At 47.3% G+C, this 17,149-nt stretch overlaps 1 long non-coding RNA gene across 1 annotated transcript; it reads left to right on the plus strand.

The window, feature by feature from the left end:
- The first annotated feature begins 12,050 nt into the window (after positions 1-12,050).
- Positions 12,051-16,586, plus strand: LOC119873443. Its single transcript, XR_005364087.1, has 2 exons — positions 12,051-13,177; positions 13,532-16,586. It is a non-coding gene; the product is annotated as an uncharacterized LOC119873443 (long non-coding RNA).
- The last annotated feature ends 563 nt before the right edge of the window (positions 16,587-17,149 follow it).

The following is a 17,149-nucleotide window of genomic DNA, read 5'->3' on the forward strand; positions in this document are numbered from 1 at the left end:
AAAAACAGATAGCAGGGTCCTGCCGCCTCCACCTCCACGTGGTTTGGACAAAATTTTCAGAATTTGGCTGAGCTGCAAACCCAGTATATGAAAATTCTAATTTATCGAACACGGAAGTCACACCTGTGGATTCACTGCTCCCCCACTCATATTGTAAATGGGTCTCCCTTTCAAACCACATGCAACTTCTCAGATGCCTCCGTAGAGTCAAATGGTAGTCTTCCTGAAGTTCTGCTATGCTCTGGAAGCGACCTGAGCAGGCATTTCTTTTCTTTCTTTTTTTAAAGATTTTATTTATTTATTCATGAGAGACACACAGAGAGAGGCAGAGACATAGGCAGAGGGAGAGGTAGTTTCCCTGTGGGGAGCCCAATGCGGGACTCAATCCCAGGATCCCGGAATCATGACCTGAGCCGGCTCAGCCACTGAGCCACCCAGGTGCCCCCTGAGCAGGCATTTCAAGTGGAAGCTTCTACCGTGAGCTTCACAGATCACAAAGCCTGCTCACACCCAGCATCTCACCTAAGACTCACAGGAGCAGCATATTATGCTCATTTTCTAAGCTGAGAAACTGAAGCCCATACAGCGGGAGTACCTCACCTCAACTCCCACACAGAACTGGGGCAGAACAGGACCAGGGTGACCTCGCCCCTTTCCCTATGACCTCATATCATAAGGCAGAGTTTGTCACCTTTACTTCAGCTTGCATAGCCCCAGTGGTTTCTCTTCTCTGGGTTCCCTGAAACCAACACTGTGAAGTCCCAGCTCCTGAGAATGACAACCTGATGTTTCTGACGTCTATGGATTTCTCCAGCCCCATAGCCGGCAGCTCCAGCTTCATGGGACATCTGTCCTACCTTCCAAATGTGACTTAGAACTGTCACCCATGTCACCTTCTCTGCTTCAAAGATGCTGATGTGGATGGGGCTGGCGGTGACATGGAGATGAAAGTCATAAATGGGTGAGTGCACCAGGCCGTACTAGGATAAAGCCAGCGAGGTGCCCAAGATGCAAAGTGTTTAAGGAAATGGTTTGTTGATAAGTTAAACATAGAATTATCATATGACCCAACAATTCCACTCCTGGGTATATATGAAAAATAACTGAAAATCGGGTGTCCACAGCAGCCCTTTTCACAAGAGCCAAAAGGTGGAATCAATTAAAATGTCCATCAACAGATGAGCAGATAAAAGAAAATGTGGTCTATCCATACAATGGGATTTTCTATGGCCATATAAAGCAATGAGGTACTGATCCCCACTACTAGATGGTCGAACCTTGAAAACATTTTGCTAAATGAAAGAAGCCAGTCACAAATGGCCATATGTTGTACGATGTCCAGACTATGCAAACACAGAGAGACAAAAAGCAGACCGGTGGTTGACGGGGTGCATGGGAGGGGGACATGGGGGCTTCCTTTTGGGATGATGAAAATGTTCTGGAACGAGGAAGTGGTGATTGTTCCACGTATCGTGAATGTAGTAGAAACCACTGAATTGTAAACTTTAAAATAGTTTCAGTGGCATATTTTAGGTTGTATGTATTTTACCACAATGAAAGAAAAATATAAGAAAGCAGTCACCCTTGGGTGCCAACCTGCACTTGCACACCATGAGGGTGTGCACCTTCTTCCATTTTGTGCCCTGGTGCCTCAGCTGCTCACCCTAACCCTGGCTCTGGTGTCAGCAGCCTCCTCCACGGAAGAGGGAATTCTGCGATTGCTCTGTAGCTTCTCGGCTCACCACCGTCCGGGAGGATCCTTCCTTGGGCAGTCCAGCTCATGGGCTGATTGAGAATAGAGGCATTTGGTGAAAAGAGGGATACCTGGGTGGCTCAGCGGTTGAGTATCTGCCTTTGGCTCAGGTCATAATCCCTGTTCCCGGAATGGAGCCTGCTTCTCCCTCTGCCTATGTCTCTGCCTCACTCTCTGTGTCTCTCATAAATAAATAAAATAAAATAAAATAAAACCCCACAACATTGGTAAAAAGAAGCAGAGATAGGGAATTAGGAGCAGGAATTGCTTGGGAACAGCCAAGAAATAGTAGAGAGAAGAAAAACTATGGAGAAAGAACACGGAGAAGGGGAGGAAAGAGAAGAATTGCCAGGCTCAATTTTTAAAACAGCTTTATTGAAATCCAATTCACATACCATACAATTCACCCATTCAAAGTGTACCATTCAATAGTTTTGAGTATACAAAGAGTACAAACTGCCAGTTAGAAGATGAATAAGTTCTGGGGATCTAAAGTACAGTGTGGTGACTATAGTTCATAAGACTCTTGTATACTTGAAAGTGTGAGAGAGTAGATCTTAAAAGTTTTCACCACACACACACACACACACACACTCACATGCACGTACACACAGTAATTAGGTGAGGTGATGGATGTGCTAACTAACCTGACTTGTGGTACTTGTATTGATGCTTCCATCAAATCATCACATTGTACCTTAAATTTACACAATGTTGTATGTCAACTATATTTCAAGACAACTGGAAACAAAACAAATTTTATTTCATTTTATTTTTAATGACTTTTTAAATTTATTTATTCATAAGAGACATGCAGAGAGAGGCAGAGACATAGGCAGAGGGATAAGCAGGCTGATAAGCAGGCTCCCCTCCGAGGAGCCAGATGCAGGACTCAATCCCAGGACCCCAGTATCATGCCCTGAGCCAAAGGCAGATACTCAACCACTGAGCCACCCAGGTGTCCCCAAAACAAATTTTAAAATGGTTTTTAGTACAGTCGCAGTTACATACACTATCACCATAGTCAATTTTAGAACATTTTTATTATGAAAAGAGAAATCATCCCCCTCCCTGCCTTCAGCTCTTGGACACTGCATCGAGGAGTCAGGGTCAGTATCTGTGCCTGTGGGGATGGGGAATCTTCGGAAGGAGGGGCTGAGGCTGGAACCAGGATGGAGCATGGTAGCCAAAGGCCCTGAGCAGTCATGAGGTAGAGGGGCATTTGGTTCAACTGCTAAAGAGAGCAAACAACTACTTAGGATTGCTAGCAAAGGCAAAAATTCACATGCCTAAAGTCCCAACCTTTCCGCTCCTGGTTTAAGCCCTCGAGAGACTTTTGCATTTGTGCAAGAAAACAAAGTAAGGGTGCTGGTTGCAGCAGTTTGTGATGGGGAAGAAAAGGAAACAGCCCAAGTGTCCCTCAGCAGGGAAAAGGATCTGTATGTTGTGGACCCTGCACAACGTGAGCTATTATACGACAAAGAAAATGAATGATTCCCTGTGCATGTATATAGACAGGGACATTTTTCAAAAACATTGTGACCTGTGAAAAAAATGAGGTTGTGAAAGCCTGCGTGTAGTCTAACACTATATGTGCAACATTTTATCATATGCAAGCCATCATAAATAATTTTTACTTTCTATTTTGAAATGATTTCAGACTTAGGGGAAAGTTGCAAAATAGAACAAAGAATGTCTGTATACTTTCAGATTCCCCAAATGTTCGCTTTATCAATGTCTCCTCCCACTATATAAACACATATATATGCTTTATCTTCTTACCTCTGTCTAATCTCTGCAGGTGTATGGATATAGATACAGATATAGATATATACACATACATGTAGGAGGCATGTTTGGGTGTGCACAAATATACATATATATGTATTATTTCTCATTGAATTATTTATGTTTTTTTTTTTTTTGCTTTTTAAAGATTTTATTTTGGGGGTGCCTGGGTGGCTCAGTTGGTTAAGCATCTGACTCTTGATTTCAGCTCAGGTCACGATCTTAGGGTTGTGAGACTGAGTCCCACATTGGCTCCACTCTGAGTGTAGAACCTGCTTAAGGTTCTCTCCCTCTCCCTCTGCCTCTTCCTGCCCCCGCTTTCATACACTCTCTCTCTAAAAAAGAAAGGAAGGAAGGAAGGAAGGAAGGAAGGAAGGAAGGAAGGAAGGAAGGAAGGAAGAAGAAAGAAAGAAAGAAAGAAAGAAAGAAAGAAAGAAAGAAAGAAAGAAAGAAAGAAAGAAAGAAAGAAAGAAAGAAAGAAAGAAAGATTTTATTTATTTGTTTTTTAATTTTTTTTATTAATTTGAGACTGGGTGAGGAAGGGTAGAGGGAGAATGAGAGGGAGAGAGAGAATCACAAGCAGAATCTCCACCGAGTGCAGAGCTTGACAATGGGGCTCAATCCCATGGCCCTGAGATCATGACCTGAGCTGAAACCAAGAGTTGGATGCTTAACCACACAGGCCCCCACCTAGAGATTTGACTTTTAAATAATCTCAATACCCAATGTGGGGCTCGAACTTACAACCACATGATCAAGAGTTATATCTTTTATTGACTGAGCCAACCAGGAAAACTTCTCTGAGCTATTTGAATGTCAGGTTTATTGACATACAATTTACATATGATAAACATATTCCTTCTAAATGTACAGTTTGATGAGTCTTGAAAATAGAGTGAGAGGGGGAGGGAGAGAAAAAATACCAAGCCGACTCTGCTGAGGACAGAGCCCTATGAGGGCTCCATCTCACCACCCCAAGATTATGACCTGAGACAAAACCAAGAATCTGACACTTAACTGACTGAGCCACCCAGGTGCCCCTGTCTGGCCAGAGGTTTATCAATTTTCTTGACATTTTTGAAGAGTCAGTTTGTGCTTTCATTTATTTTCTCTATTGTTTTTCTGCTTTCTATTCATTGATTTCTACTCTTTTCTTTACCATTTCCTTCTTTCTGCTTGCTTTGGTTTTAATTTTCCCTGCTCTGTCTAGTTTCTTAAGATCCAAAGCTTAAGTAATTGATTCTAGAACTTTCTTCTTTTCGAATATATTCATCTTTAATACTATAACTTTCCCTCTATTATGCTGCTTTAGCTGCATCACACAGACTTTGATATGCTGTGTTTTCACTGTCATTCAGTTCAAAATATTTTCTAATTTTATTTATGATTTCTTTCCACATATTGTTTGCTGATGCATACATGTATTTTCAAAGTTAAAACAAATCCGTAGATGAAAATGATACATAACAACCTCCAGATGGGGCTCATCCCTGGGAGTGAGGGACAGATGTAAACGGGGTGGGATATTAACAATCCTCACCAACATTTCCTTTCTCTTCTTCTTCTGAGCATAAGAGATGATTACACTTCACTGACCCTTTGAAGTTATACAGGGACATACGACTTGCTTTAGGCAATGAAACGTGAGCAGAAATGACATATGCCACTTCCAAATGAAACATCTAAGAGCTAAAGTGTGAGTGTTCATGCTCCCTTCTCCGCATGGCAAGCCCTGAAGTCACTTGTTGAGATCACAGCACCATAAAATGAGGGAGCAGCCATCAGCTGGGGGTCCTGAGAGACTACCATGAATAGGCCTCTCTCCAGTCAATCCTCATTGGATATAGGGAATGAGAGAAAAAGAGATCTTTGTTATTTAAAGCTACTGAGGTTTGGGGATTGTTTGCATAACTTAGCTTTTCCTGACTAATCAGGGAGCTTTGACTGGACGGTTGGTACATGAGTGTTTGCCATATGATTTTCTATGATTTCTGTACATTTTAAATATTTAGTGTTTCTCAAGGAAAGCAATATTAGAGGAGGAGAGGAGGTAGAAGAGGAGGAGGAGGCTCCTGGAGTGTTGGTTGGGCTTTTTTGTTGTACCCCACAAGTTGTTTCTCCATCTTGCCTTTGGGTCTGAGCCAGTTAGGGCAGAGGGGACTGGCTGTATCTCCAGCCAGATCATCACCTGGGCACAGATGCTCCTCCACCACCTTCTCCTTCTTCAGACCACTTGACACCATCTGGTACATCCGATATTTATTTGTATGTTTATTGTCTCTTACCCTGTAAAAAGTGAAGTCCTTGAGACCAGGTACTTTATTTCTAATGCCAGTGCCTAGAACATGTCTGGCACATGGAAGCAGATCAGTATCGGTTTATTAAATGAACAAATGCAGAAGGTTGCTTCCACTGGTCATCTCTGCCCAGAGAGGATAGGGCCCCCATCTTCTCTCTGCTCCACCTTCCTTGTCCCTTGCCCTTCCTCCTAAGTGAATGCACAATGGAGTCGTTGAAAGTATAAGCCACTCGTTACTCAAGGGCCCAGATATAAATTCCAAAGCTATGGTCTGTGGAGAATGTGGATGTGTACCTGCATCTGTCAGTCTTTTGGGGGTGGGATGAGGGCCTCGGGGCTGTGCTCCTTGGGTAGACATCTTCTCCTGCTCCTTTCCTTGCCCAGGTGAGAGTCTGGCGGAAAAGGTTCCAGAGAGGCAAAGGACAGATAGCACCTTCCCACCAAGGTCTTCCCCACAGCCTCAGGGAGGAGCCTGGAGCTTGGTTTTCTCCAGCAGATGCAGGAAACATGGGCCTTGCTACTAGGGCTGCTGGGAGGGCCCTGCCTCACCACTTAGCTGAAGAAACTCCCTGGCCACTTGGGCATGGAGACGCTCTGGCTCCACCAGCCCACGCAGAAGCCTGAACTCATGTAATTAGACATAATGACACATGGCAGGCGCTTCCAGCATCTCATGCTCTAATGACATATCCGCCTTCCAGACCAGATCTGGATCTCAGGGGCCAGCAAGGCTCTAATTAGGTCTGGTGCCAGCAGGTGGGAAAGCCAAAGAACCTTGGCCTTGGAGTTCGTCAACCTGTGGGCCAAGTCCAGTTTGGCTACTTTTTGACTATGAGGTTCTGGATGAGCCAATTCAATTTCCCAAGCTTTCATTTTTCTCATCTGTAAAATGGGGCTATAAATTTATACCATACAGGGCTGTTGTGAGGAGTGTGAGTCCTCTCCAGGGACTCTGCTGGTGGGACTGGAGCTGGAATCGCTTGCGTCTTGGGGAGGGGCTGGGTGCAAGGGAAACCAAACCTCCAAAGGCCAATTTGACCAAAGCTAAGGGTCATAAGATATGTACTCCTCTAGTGCATGTGTTCTTCTTTTAAGATAATATCCTATGGATTTTTTTTTCATTGTATCACATGGGAGATTTTCATCTTAAACTGATTTTTCATAAATCCTTTAAAAAGTCCTTTTCTGTCTTCTCAGCACTTCAGCATTGGGGGGATTCTTTTGCAGATTTTGCTAAATAAGCAACTCCACAAATTGTCCAAATTTGTTGCTTTGCTCAAAATGTATTTCTTTTAATTATACTTTTCGATTTTGATTTCAATTTTTATTAACATTGTACATGCACTCCGTTCTGCAAGACTTACAATTGTAGCATCCTATCTAATCTCTTTGCCCTCAATTCCCAGCCACCAGAGACTGCTGTTTTCAACAAGACACAGCAATTTCTTTTTCATTTACTTTTGTGCTTCCAAATAACATGCTCATTCTGTTTTTAAAATCTTATAAAAGTTCATTTTTTGTGATTGAAAAACTCTTCACTGAATTAAATGCATAAAATATCAATGTATATACAAAAGGATTTATTTTATTTTTTATTTTTTAAAAAATTATTTATTTATTTATTTATTCATGAGAGACACACACAGAGAGAGAGAGAGAGAGGCAGAGAAACAGGCAGAGGGAGAAGCAGGCTCCATGCAGGGAGCCTGACGTGGGACTTGATCCTGGGTCTCCAGGATCACGCCCTGAGCCGAAGGCAGGCGCTAAACCACTGAGCCACCCAGGCTGCCCATACAAAAGGATTTAATGCATAATATATACAATTATCTTTAAAAAGGCAGGACACAAATCCTAAGAATGAGTTCTTGCTATTTCCTTTTATTTCTTTTTTTTAATACAGTTTCTTCATTGGTTTGCTTAAGAATGCCCAAAGTGGGGTCCAAACTCATGATCTGGAGATCAAGAGTTACACGCTCTGCTGAGCCAGCCAGGTGCCTCATCCCCTTTTATTTCTTGATTTTCAGTTTTAGATTTAATCTGCTACCCTCATATTTTGGAAAAGAAGAGTTTCCTTCCTGTACAATCCCCCTCTATGCTTCCCCTGGTAACATCTTCCTTACATGATCATGTCATTAATTTGGGATTGGATGAATATTCAGAGTTTGTCTTATGACAATGTAAATGTTATTGACAGCCCAGCCACATAGAGTGCTATGATTACATTGACTTTCTTGCATGTGTTTCTGTTTCTCCTGGGATTATCCATCTTCATTGTTTTTTGCTTGCTTATTTTCAGGGTTCTACCTGGTTAACCCCAAACCCTATGGCTGGAGATGAGGTTATTAGGCAACCCTCTGCTTCATCTTTTTTTTTTTTTTTTTTTTTTAGAGATATACAACAGTGGTCTCCTTTAACACTTTTACAATGTTGTGTGGCATGGGATTAGAAAATAATTCTAAGAGACTTCAAGCTACAGAAAATATGTAAGAATGGTGTGAAGAACTCCATTTGCCCTACATCCAGACACCTGATTCACATTTGACCAGTTGCTCCCATGACATCATGGATAGAAAGTGACCCAGCCCAGCATCCTATGCCATGCCTCCGTAGAGTTCCTCTGTCCTACCTAAAGTCTCACACTCTTGATGTTTTAAAGAGAACAAGCCAGTCATTTTGCAAAACGTTGCTCCATTTGGATTTATCCATGTTTTCCTGGTAATTATGCCAGGATTGTGCGTTTGGGGGCAGGGATAGCACAGGAGAAATGCTGTGTTCTCTCACTGCCCCTCTCAGGTGCCAACCAATGTCAACTTGTTGACACTGGTAGTGTTAACCTTGATCACCATTTGACCCGGTTTCTCCATCGTCAAGGTTACTTTTGTGCAAACAAGTTTCTGGGTGGAGATACTTTAGCACTATGTAAAAATTCCATTCCTTATTTCCCTTATGTCTCTAGTTTTAGCATTCCTCGATGCCACCTGCCTGAAATCATCATCATCATCATCATCACCAAAACGTGATTTTCTTCTTCCCTTGTTTTTTGGCATTCTATTGTAAGGAAAAACATTCTCTTCTACTCATTTATTCATTTGTCCACAATGGTGTGGATTCATGGATTCCTATTTTATTTGATGGGCTATGACCCATCACTCATTAATTTTGGTATGTGAGTTATACCAGGTTTGGCCAGAAGAAGCCCCAGCCAGCTCTTGTGTCCTTTTGGCATGCGTCCCTTCGTGCTCTGGGCACTCCTTTACTTTCTGACACTAGGCTTATCTAGTACTTTCTTTGGCTCTACATAGGAGCCAGCCATTCCTCCAAAGAGCTTGATATCAGTCTAGGAGGAGGATGCTATTTTAAAAATAAGATCTAGGTGCTAAGTGTGCTTGTTGCTACTGGTGTGTTGCTGCTCCCAGACCTTCTTGAGTAGAGCTGTAGAAACACACACACACACACACACACACACACACACACACACACACTTTCTGGCTGACCACTCCATTTCCAACCCAGCACCACGGAGTTCTTCAGTGTTTTCTTTTCATATTCATGCCTCCCTTGTCAGCAAGAAATCTGCCTCCTTTAATCCACATGGATGATGCAACTGCTCCATCCCCTGCATACATCTGTTCTCTGACCCTCTAGGTTAGGGTCCCACCCAGCCTTAACTCTGGCCTCACAGGGGCCACCACATCCCCACCCCACCCCCCCCATCTGCCCTGAGACTTCCTGCTGGATGATCTGAGAAAGGAAGGCAGGCAGGGGGAAGAATGGCAAGAAAAGAGAGTGGGTGAGGGGGGAAGAAGGGAAAGAAAGAGAATAGGCCAACAGGCATGGGATGGATTTTATAGCTTCAGAAGATTTCTGGCATTTTTAAGAATGTTTCCATTGTCTCTACTTCACCTCCCTGATGTAGCCATTGGAGGGAAGTGGAATAAAGACACCAGGGAGTGCAGGCTGCACCCCAGTTTGAGCTGCAGATCCCAGAGGTGGAGGCCCTTGGCCCTTCAAAGGCTTTACCCATTCATCTCCTGCATATTATTAAAGACTACGCATTTAAAGAATTTTTTTTAAGTCGAGGTAAATATGCTTAGCTCCAAGAGTTGGTGATATGACAAACTGATTCTCTGCTACATTGTCAGGATGAGGACTGGGAAGTGAAGAGGGTCCCTATGCACAGACTCTCAGGTCCCCTCCTCCTCCACCCAGAGTACTTCTACTCATCTGTGTTTGAACTACTGGGCCTTACCAGGTTCTTCTTAGGTTTAGAAAGAAAACTGAGCCTGGATGCAAGTCTCACTGGGCCTCCAGCTTGCTGTGTGACCTTGGACAGGCCCCTTGCCTTCCCTGGGCCTCAGCTGCCCCTTGGGGAAAGGAGAGGTTGGCTTCTGAGTTCTGTGCATCTCTGCCTTAGGAGGTGGCACACACAGCTGGGGACTGGTGGAGTCTTCTTTGGCCACCAGTTCCCAAGGCAAGGGAGAGAGGAGCCAAGCTTCCCTTCCTCTGCCAGAGGAATAGGTCCTCGGGCTGGGTCTGGGCCTGCAGCCAAGGGGAAACACAGACAATACACTGGAGTCACCCTGACCGCTTGGGACACGTTGTGCAACTTCCGCCCCGGGCCTGCAAATAAGACTTTGGCCCTTGGACTTCGAGCTCTGAGCAGCCCTCTCCCCTTCCCAGGACTGAGGCCCTCCAGTCTAGGAGACAAGCCTGGGGAGTGGACAGGGTGCTTTCTTAGTCCCAAAGGTGGCCAGGTGGCTCTGAGTTCTCACCAAGGAGGGTTTTACCAAAAGGGGTCAGAACACATGCTGCGGGAGCAAATGAAGGAGGCCAGCAGGTGGGGAAACTCTGTGTGAAAGTGTGTTTGCCTGTGTCTGTGTGTGAGCAGCAGCACATGTGAGCTAGGTGGGAGGATTTGCCTGTGGCACGGTCATCCCCATGGTCCACGGTCATCAGGGGAGTGATATTTGAAGGTTGTCTGAATGCTGCCTTAAGCCCATGTAGACGCATAGGAGTAAATGCACCAATCTGCCCAGGAAGTGAGTCCAAGTGTTTGGGGGCACCTTGGTGAGCAGATGTTCGTGTGTGTTAGCTGTTCCCATGCATGCATATTTTGGGACATGTTGCAGATTGCATGCATGTGAGGTGATGCACGTGGGCGTGATTCCCTGGGACCACGTGTGGGTTGTGTGGCTAGGAGTGTGTACTGATGGATGTGCATGTGGGTGTGAATCATGTATATGTGTATATTGGTGGATGGTCGTGTCTGCCCACTGTGAGTACAAATGTGTGTGTGTGCTCACACAGGTGTGAGCCCCTGACTGCTGAGCCTGTGGTCTCTGTGGGGGTGTGATGGTTTGTAGACATGTACAGCCTCTGGTCCATGTGAGTGCACGTGAAGCATGGATGTTCATGCAAGTGCTGGTGTAGGACACGTGTCCCTGGGGATTCGGCCCAGCTCATCACGTGCTTCACCTTATCGCTCCCCACAAACCTGCCAAGGACCCTGCATGCTTCCAGTAAGTCTGCATTCTGAGCCCAATTTCTCCACCTGTGCCATGGAGGGTGAGGCTGGTCTGGAGGAGTTATCAGGCTCCTCTTCCCTTTGTGGGAGCCTGTGTGAGCACCCACAAGGAACATGGATAATATGGGAAAATTGAGAGCCCAGAAATCCTAAGATTTGCCTTGGCCCCTGGGTGAGGGGCAAGAGGCTGGGATGGGATACAGCCAGAAAGGGCCTGAGGGATCTGCTGGAGCCTTCCACCTGATCAGGCCCTGCTGCAGCCTAGAGGCAGGGGGCTGCCCTGAGTGACTACCCAGGGCTCTGGAAAGGGAAAAAGGAGTATGGGGGGATGGGAACGGCTAGGGGACCTCCATGAGCAGCTCCCAAAAGGAGTCTCAGGGGCTTTGGGTGGGAGGCAGGAGTACACCTCCCTGCTCACTCAAAGGAGTCTGTCCTAACTTCCTTACTCCTTAACTGGTGGGGCCCTGAGTGGCTCCTATCATGGAGGCACCTTCATTCCCCTCAGGACTGGATTTTTTTTTTTTTTTTTTTTAGGGCTGGTTTTAAAATTCAAGGCTTTGGCCTGAGTGTCAGAGATGATCCTGAAGCTGGTGGAAAAGCTTGCTTAATGCCTGCTCTGGCCCTCTGTAGGGCTGGCGGGATGGATGGGGTGCTTTTTGCTGCCTTCACTACCTTCTCTACCCCCACTCCTCACAGTCCCTCCCAGCCGTGATGCAGACAAGCCCTGTGTGCAGCATAGTAAAGGGACAGCATCGAAGCATCACGGTACACTCCACCTTTGCTGCAAAGGGCAGTGTCAGCACAAGAAGGTTCTGTTTGCAGAGAGCAGGTTCACTGCAAGGAGCTCAAAGAAGCTATAGCCCCATCCAGCCCCACTGTGATGTGCCCACAGGACTCAGGTTCTGGGCCTAACCACCCAGGCCAAGGACTCTGGGCTTGGAGAAGAGGGAAGCAATTCCACAGGAAAGGAAGTCCTCGATGTCTCCTACAAAAGTCAGGGCCAGTGAGAAGAACAGAGGGCACCCCAGATATTTCAAACAGAAGAAGTTTAATACGGGCAATTGGTTACCCAGGAGAGGAAAGAGCTGAAAAGCCAAACAGCGAATGGTAAGACAGTGTAGTCTGGGCATGAGCTACTACCAGGTCAGGGTGGGGCAACACACGGAGGAGGTGACAATTCTGCTTGGGGGTGGTGGAATCATGGCAGGAGCCACTGCATGGCTGAACCACAGAGGACTGGGTAGTTTTGTAGGAGCTGAAGATGAGAAGACAGCACTGGAACAATGACACCCTCCCCCCACGAAGCAGAGGGAGAGGGGGAGAAACAGTCTGATGTCTCCCACCTCCCCAGACCTCTCCCAGTACTTCCCAGTGGCCCAGCCTAGCATGAAGCCAGTTGGCAAAGGAGCCTGGGAAAAGCGGTTTGCAGGAGGTGGGCTGTCACATATGAAAGCAAATGAGCAATGCCCAGCACTTCCCCCTGTCACACTCTGCATGGGGTGAGAACTCAGGAAAAGCAAAGAAATATTTGGCACTGTCCCCGGGACTATGGATATGACTAAGTTTTGATAAGAGTTTAATGGACCGCGCGCACACACACCTTTCCCGGTGCCACCTGCTTCCTAAGTGTGGCTAAGCAGTCCCCACCCCAGCCCAGCGAACTCAGGACAAGACCCTTGTGCTGGAGTCCAGGAAACTGAGGCTTGCAGAAGGGAAGTAGCTTCTCTCAGGCCTCACAGCTGGAAGATGGCAGAGCCTGGGCTCATATTCACATTGGTGTGACTCCAGGGCCCGTGGGCCTGAGAGAGAAATGGTAAGTCTGGTGTCAGGTCCTACTGCTGGGAGCAGATGCTGATTACCAATCTGGGTTGGAGGCACTGGGTAAAATTCTCTGAAGGAGAGAGGATAGGGTGAGGCCAGCTGGGGAGAGAGATGCAGGTTGGGAAACAGAGTGTAGTGGGAAAGAGCAGGACGTGGGGTCTCAGCAGGCTGGGTCAAATCTGCTCTGCCGCGTACCAGTGTGTGACCGGATCTCTGAGCCTCAGCTTCTCATCTGTGAAATGGGCATAATAGTAGGCCTAGTCCCTGCTTCACGGGGCTGTGTGAGAACTGTGAGTTGGACAAGCGCTTGCTACTATTCAGTGCTATTCTCATTTCTGTTTTGTAGGTTAGGAATTGAAGAGGTAAAGCAGATGAATGAAGATGGTACCACTAGGAAGTAGGATATGACTGAGTCTGCGCTGCCTCTGTGGCACTCCCTCCGACCCTCTCCCTTGTGGTCTGGCCCTCCAGACTCCTTCTTTATCTCAGTGGCCCACACCACCCATCCCCACTGTGATGTGGAGTTGCCTTCTCCTTGTGTCTCCCCTCTGATAAGTCACCTCCTCCTGGCAGCCTCCAAACTTGGAGCTGCCCCAGCTTCCTGCTATTGCTGGCCTCTGGGCTGCAGTACCATCTCCCACTGGGTTTCTCAGCTCTTCTATCCTTCTAGCCAGCCCCCTATATTAACTTCTCTCCGTTAGGAACCTAGTGTTTTGGTTTTCCTGCTGATACCTCGCCTGGTACAATTGTCACCAGTTATTGTGGGATTCCTTAGACGAGGAATGCTTCCACGTGCCTCTCATGTGTTAAAGCACAAGGTAGGAACCCTCGCCGCACTTGACAGAAGCAGAAGTAGAAGTAGGGCATCTGGAGAGGAGAAGCCACTGGCCTGCAGTCACACAGCTAATGAGAGACAGGGCTGGGCTCCCAGTCAGGGGGTAGAAATCCAGAGCCCACGCCCTGCCTACCGCCTGGCCTGCCATTGGCCATCCTGACTGCCAGATGACTGCCTAGGTGCCAGAACCCTGCCCTGATGGCAGCCTCTGTGACATCTCCATCTGGCTGCTCTGCCCTACAACAGCCCTCAGTGACATGACTGTGGATGGCATCTCTGCACCTGCTCTCCAGCTGAAGACCCCAGTGTCTGCTGAGGGGCCAGTAGGGGATTTCGGACCCTTCACGCTCCGTGGCCTCCTCGCTCTTCTTCCTCACTCCAGCGTCTCTTCCTGCCAGCCTCTTCCGCCCCTGCCACTCCTGGCATGCCACTCCATGCCAGAACCCTCGATGACTCATCCACATAGAGCTTTCGCTTCCTCCTTCTTGTTAAAGGCTCTTGGCCTGCTGCAGCTGCAGAAAGGAGGTGCCTCCTTGGGGGCTCGAAGGCCCGGAGGAGCAGCCATGGGCCCTGCTGAGGGCTCAGGGCCCAGACGCAAGGAGCTGGGGTGCTGTCCCTGTGGAGCATAAGGTGGCAAGAGGGCTTCTCAGGCTCCCTGCCAGACACTGGCCTGGGCCAAACTCTCTCCAAATGGCCGGTCACCTACACAGGCTGGCATACCGGGGGCCGACCTAGAATTTTTAAGCTGGAATTGTGCCTCTCCTACTTATGAGACATCAGAGGGACCCGTCTTCATTCATTTGTTCGTTTGTGCATGGATGCTTCATGACTTTCTCCCTCTGTTCCCTCATTTAACAAATCTGTCCTGGTCTCCTAGGTACCAAGTAGTCCCTAGTGGACCAAGAAACCGAAGTTCATTCTCTGCCCATGAGGATCTCCCAGGTGAGGGGGTGGGAAGTGAGGTTGAGGGACAGATCTGTAAACAGAGAACCTGAGTAGGGTTAAAGAAAACCCAAAACAGGGACGCCTGGGTGGCTCAGCCGTTGAGCATCTGCCTTTGGCTCAGGGCGTGATCCCAGGGTTCCGGGATCGAGTCCCACATCAGGCTCCTTGCATGATGCTTCTCCCTCTGCCTCTGTCTCTCTCTGGCTCTGTCTTTCATGAATAAGTAAAATTTAAAAGAAAAAAAGAAAACCCAAAACGGTAGGGAAGCCTTGGGGGTACTTCTGAGATCTCTTCATACAGTTTACCAGACATGTGTACACAGAAATGCTTCCTCATTACAAGCTGGCTTCCTCTCCCTTTAGAGCATTCTATAGCGACCAGCTGCTCCAAGGGCAAGGCTAAAAATTAAACTTCACTGAGCCTCCTCGGTGCAGGTGTGTTGTGCAACTTCGAGGGGTTGGGGAGGGCCCATTCATATCCTAGTCTAAGGGGATGGCATCTGGTTGAATGACCCTGCTGTGGAGCCAGACCTGGGTTACACTTAGGGTCATTTTCTTACCATGTGACTTTAAGGAAGTTGGTCATCTCTGAGCCTTGGTTTACTCATCTGTAAAATGAAGCTATTGATAACGTCAGTGTTGTGTTTTTGCAAGAATTCAATGAGATCATCCATGCAGAGCACCTGTACCATGTAAACATTGAAGCACTTGGTAAATGCCAGCTGTCATAACAAATACTACTGTTTACAATGAGGTTCTATGGGTGCCTGAATCCCCCCCCACCCCCATGTATGTGTCTGTCTGGCTGTCTCAAGGGTGGTCAGGGAAGGCTTCCCCAAAGAGGTGACATTGACCTTGTGTCTTGAAGGAGAAAGTGGGGGAAAAGCATTCCAGGTAAGGGGAAAGGCCAGATGAAGTCAGGGTGTGGGGAGCACTTTGGGGCAGGCAAAAGGACCAGGCCAAGAGTGGCCTGGAGGGGTGGGCCTGGGCTCCTCAGGCCTCAATGCTACAGCCTGGCTGGGAGCAACTGTTGGATCTGGGTGGGTGGGGACTGCCCCAGCTTGGTATCTGAGATACTGGCAGCTCTCACCCTTTTGTCCCCTCCCATTTCTGGGCCTCCACTTCCTTCCCCTGCACAGACCACAGAGGCATTTCAAAGGAAGCTGCTACTTATTTTAGCAGTGATCCCTGGACACCCCCACCCACAGCTACCCCTGCCCCTCTAGGCCCCTGTGAAGGGCATCAGGCCATTCTTCTGAGTCATAGCCTCAGTGAGGGCCTGGTCCTACCCCCTTTCCTGCAGCAAGTCAAGCCCAGTCTCAATGGTTGAAGACATGGGTTCAAGCCCAGCTCTGGCATTAACTTACTGGACAACATCCTAGTCCCTTCATCTTCCAAGTCTTGGGTCCCCACTGGGCAGGCACTGACCTCTGGGCAGAAAGTGGGGTGGGGATGGATGTGCTGCCACACTCCTCTGTTGTCAGACTGGAAGAACTAGAGACAGGGTTGCAGGCAAGATCGAGTTTGGGGGCCCAGAAGCTTATACTTTGGAGGTCTGGCCTTAAGAAAAACAGAATCACAAATACAGATACTTATGAAAGTAAAATTCTATTTAGAAAGAATCTGTGCATGTGAAGCTTTTTTTTTTCAGCATCCTGAAAATCTGGTTTTTGGAGAGGGTCCCCCAAATCCTCAGGAGACAGTGGGGAAACTGAAGCAAAGAGCGAGGATGTCACTGGTCTACACGATCACACAGTTGGGGACTGGAAGGCTAGGATTTGAACCCAGATTTGTCAAAACCTGATGCCCACATTTTGCTCCCTATCCTCAATAGCCCCTCAAAGTCCCACTGGTGTGAGGGAGGAAGGAAGAGAGACTGCTGGTGAGAACACAGGGCTATGGCCAAACAGACTCACCAAAGTCCCAGCTCTGCCCCTTTCCAGCTGTGTGACACCTCTGGAGCCTCAGTGTCCTCATCTGTAAAATGGCATGATGGGGAGTAGTCGTGTGCTCTCTGCAGCAGCTGGCACACAGCAGTTCTATTTCTTTTTTTTTTTTTTAATTTTTATTTATTTATGATAGTCACAGAGAGAGAGAGGCAGAGACACAGGCAGAGGGAGAAGCAGGCTCCATGCACCGGGAGCCTGACGTGGGATTCGATCCCGGGTCTCCAGGATCGCGCCCT

The sequence above is a fragment of the Canis lupus genome, chromosome 9 (assembly GCF_011100685.1).
Source record: "Canis lupus familiaris isolate Mischka breed German Shepherd chromosome 9, alternate assembly UU_Cfam_GSD_1.0, whole genome shotgun sequence".
Lineage (NCBI taxonomy): Eukaryota > Metazoa > Chordata > Mammalia > Carnivora > Canidae > Canis > Canis lupus.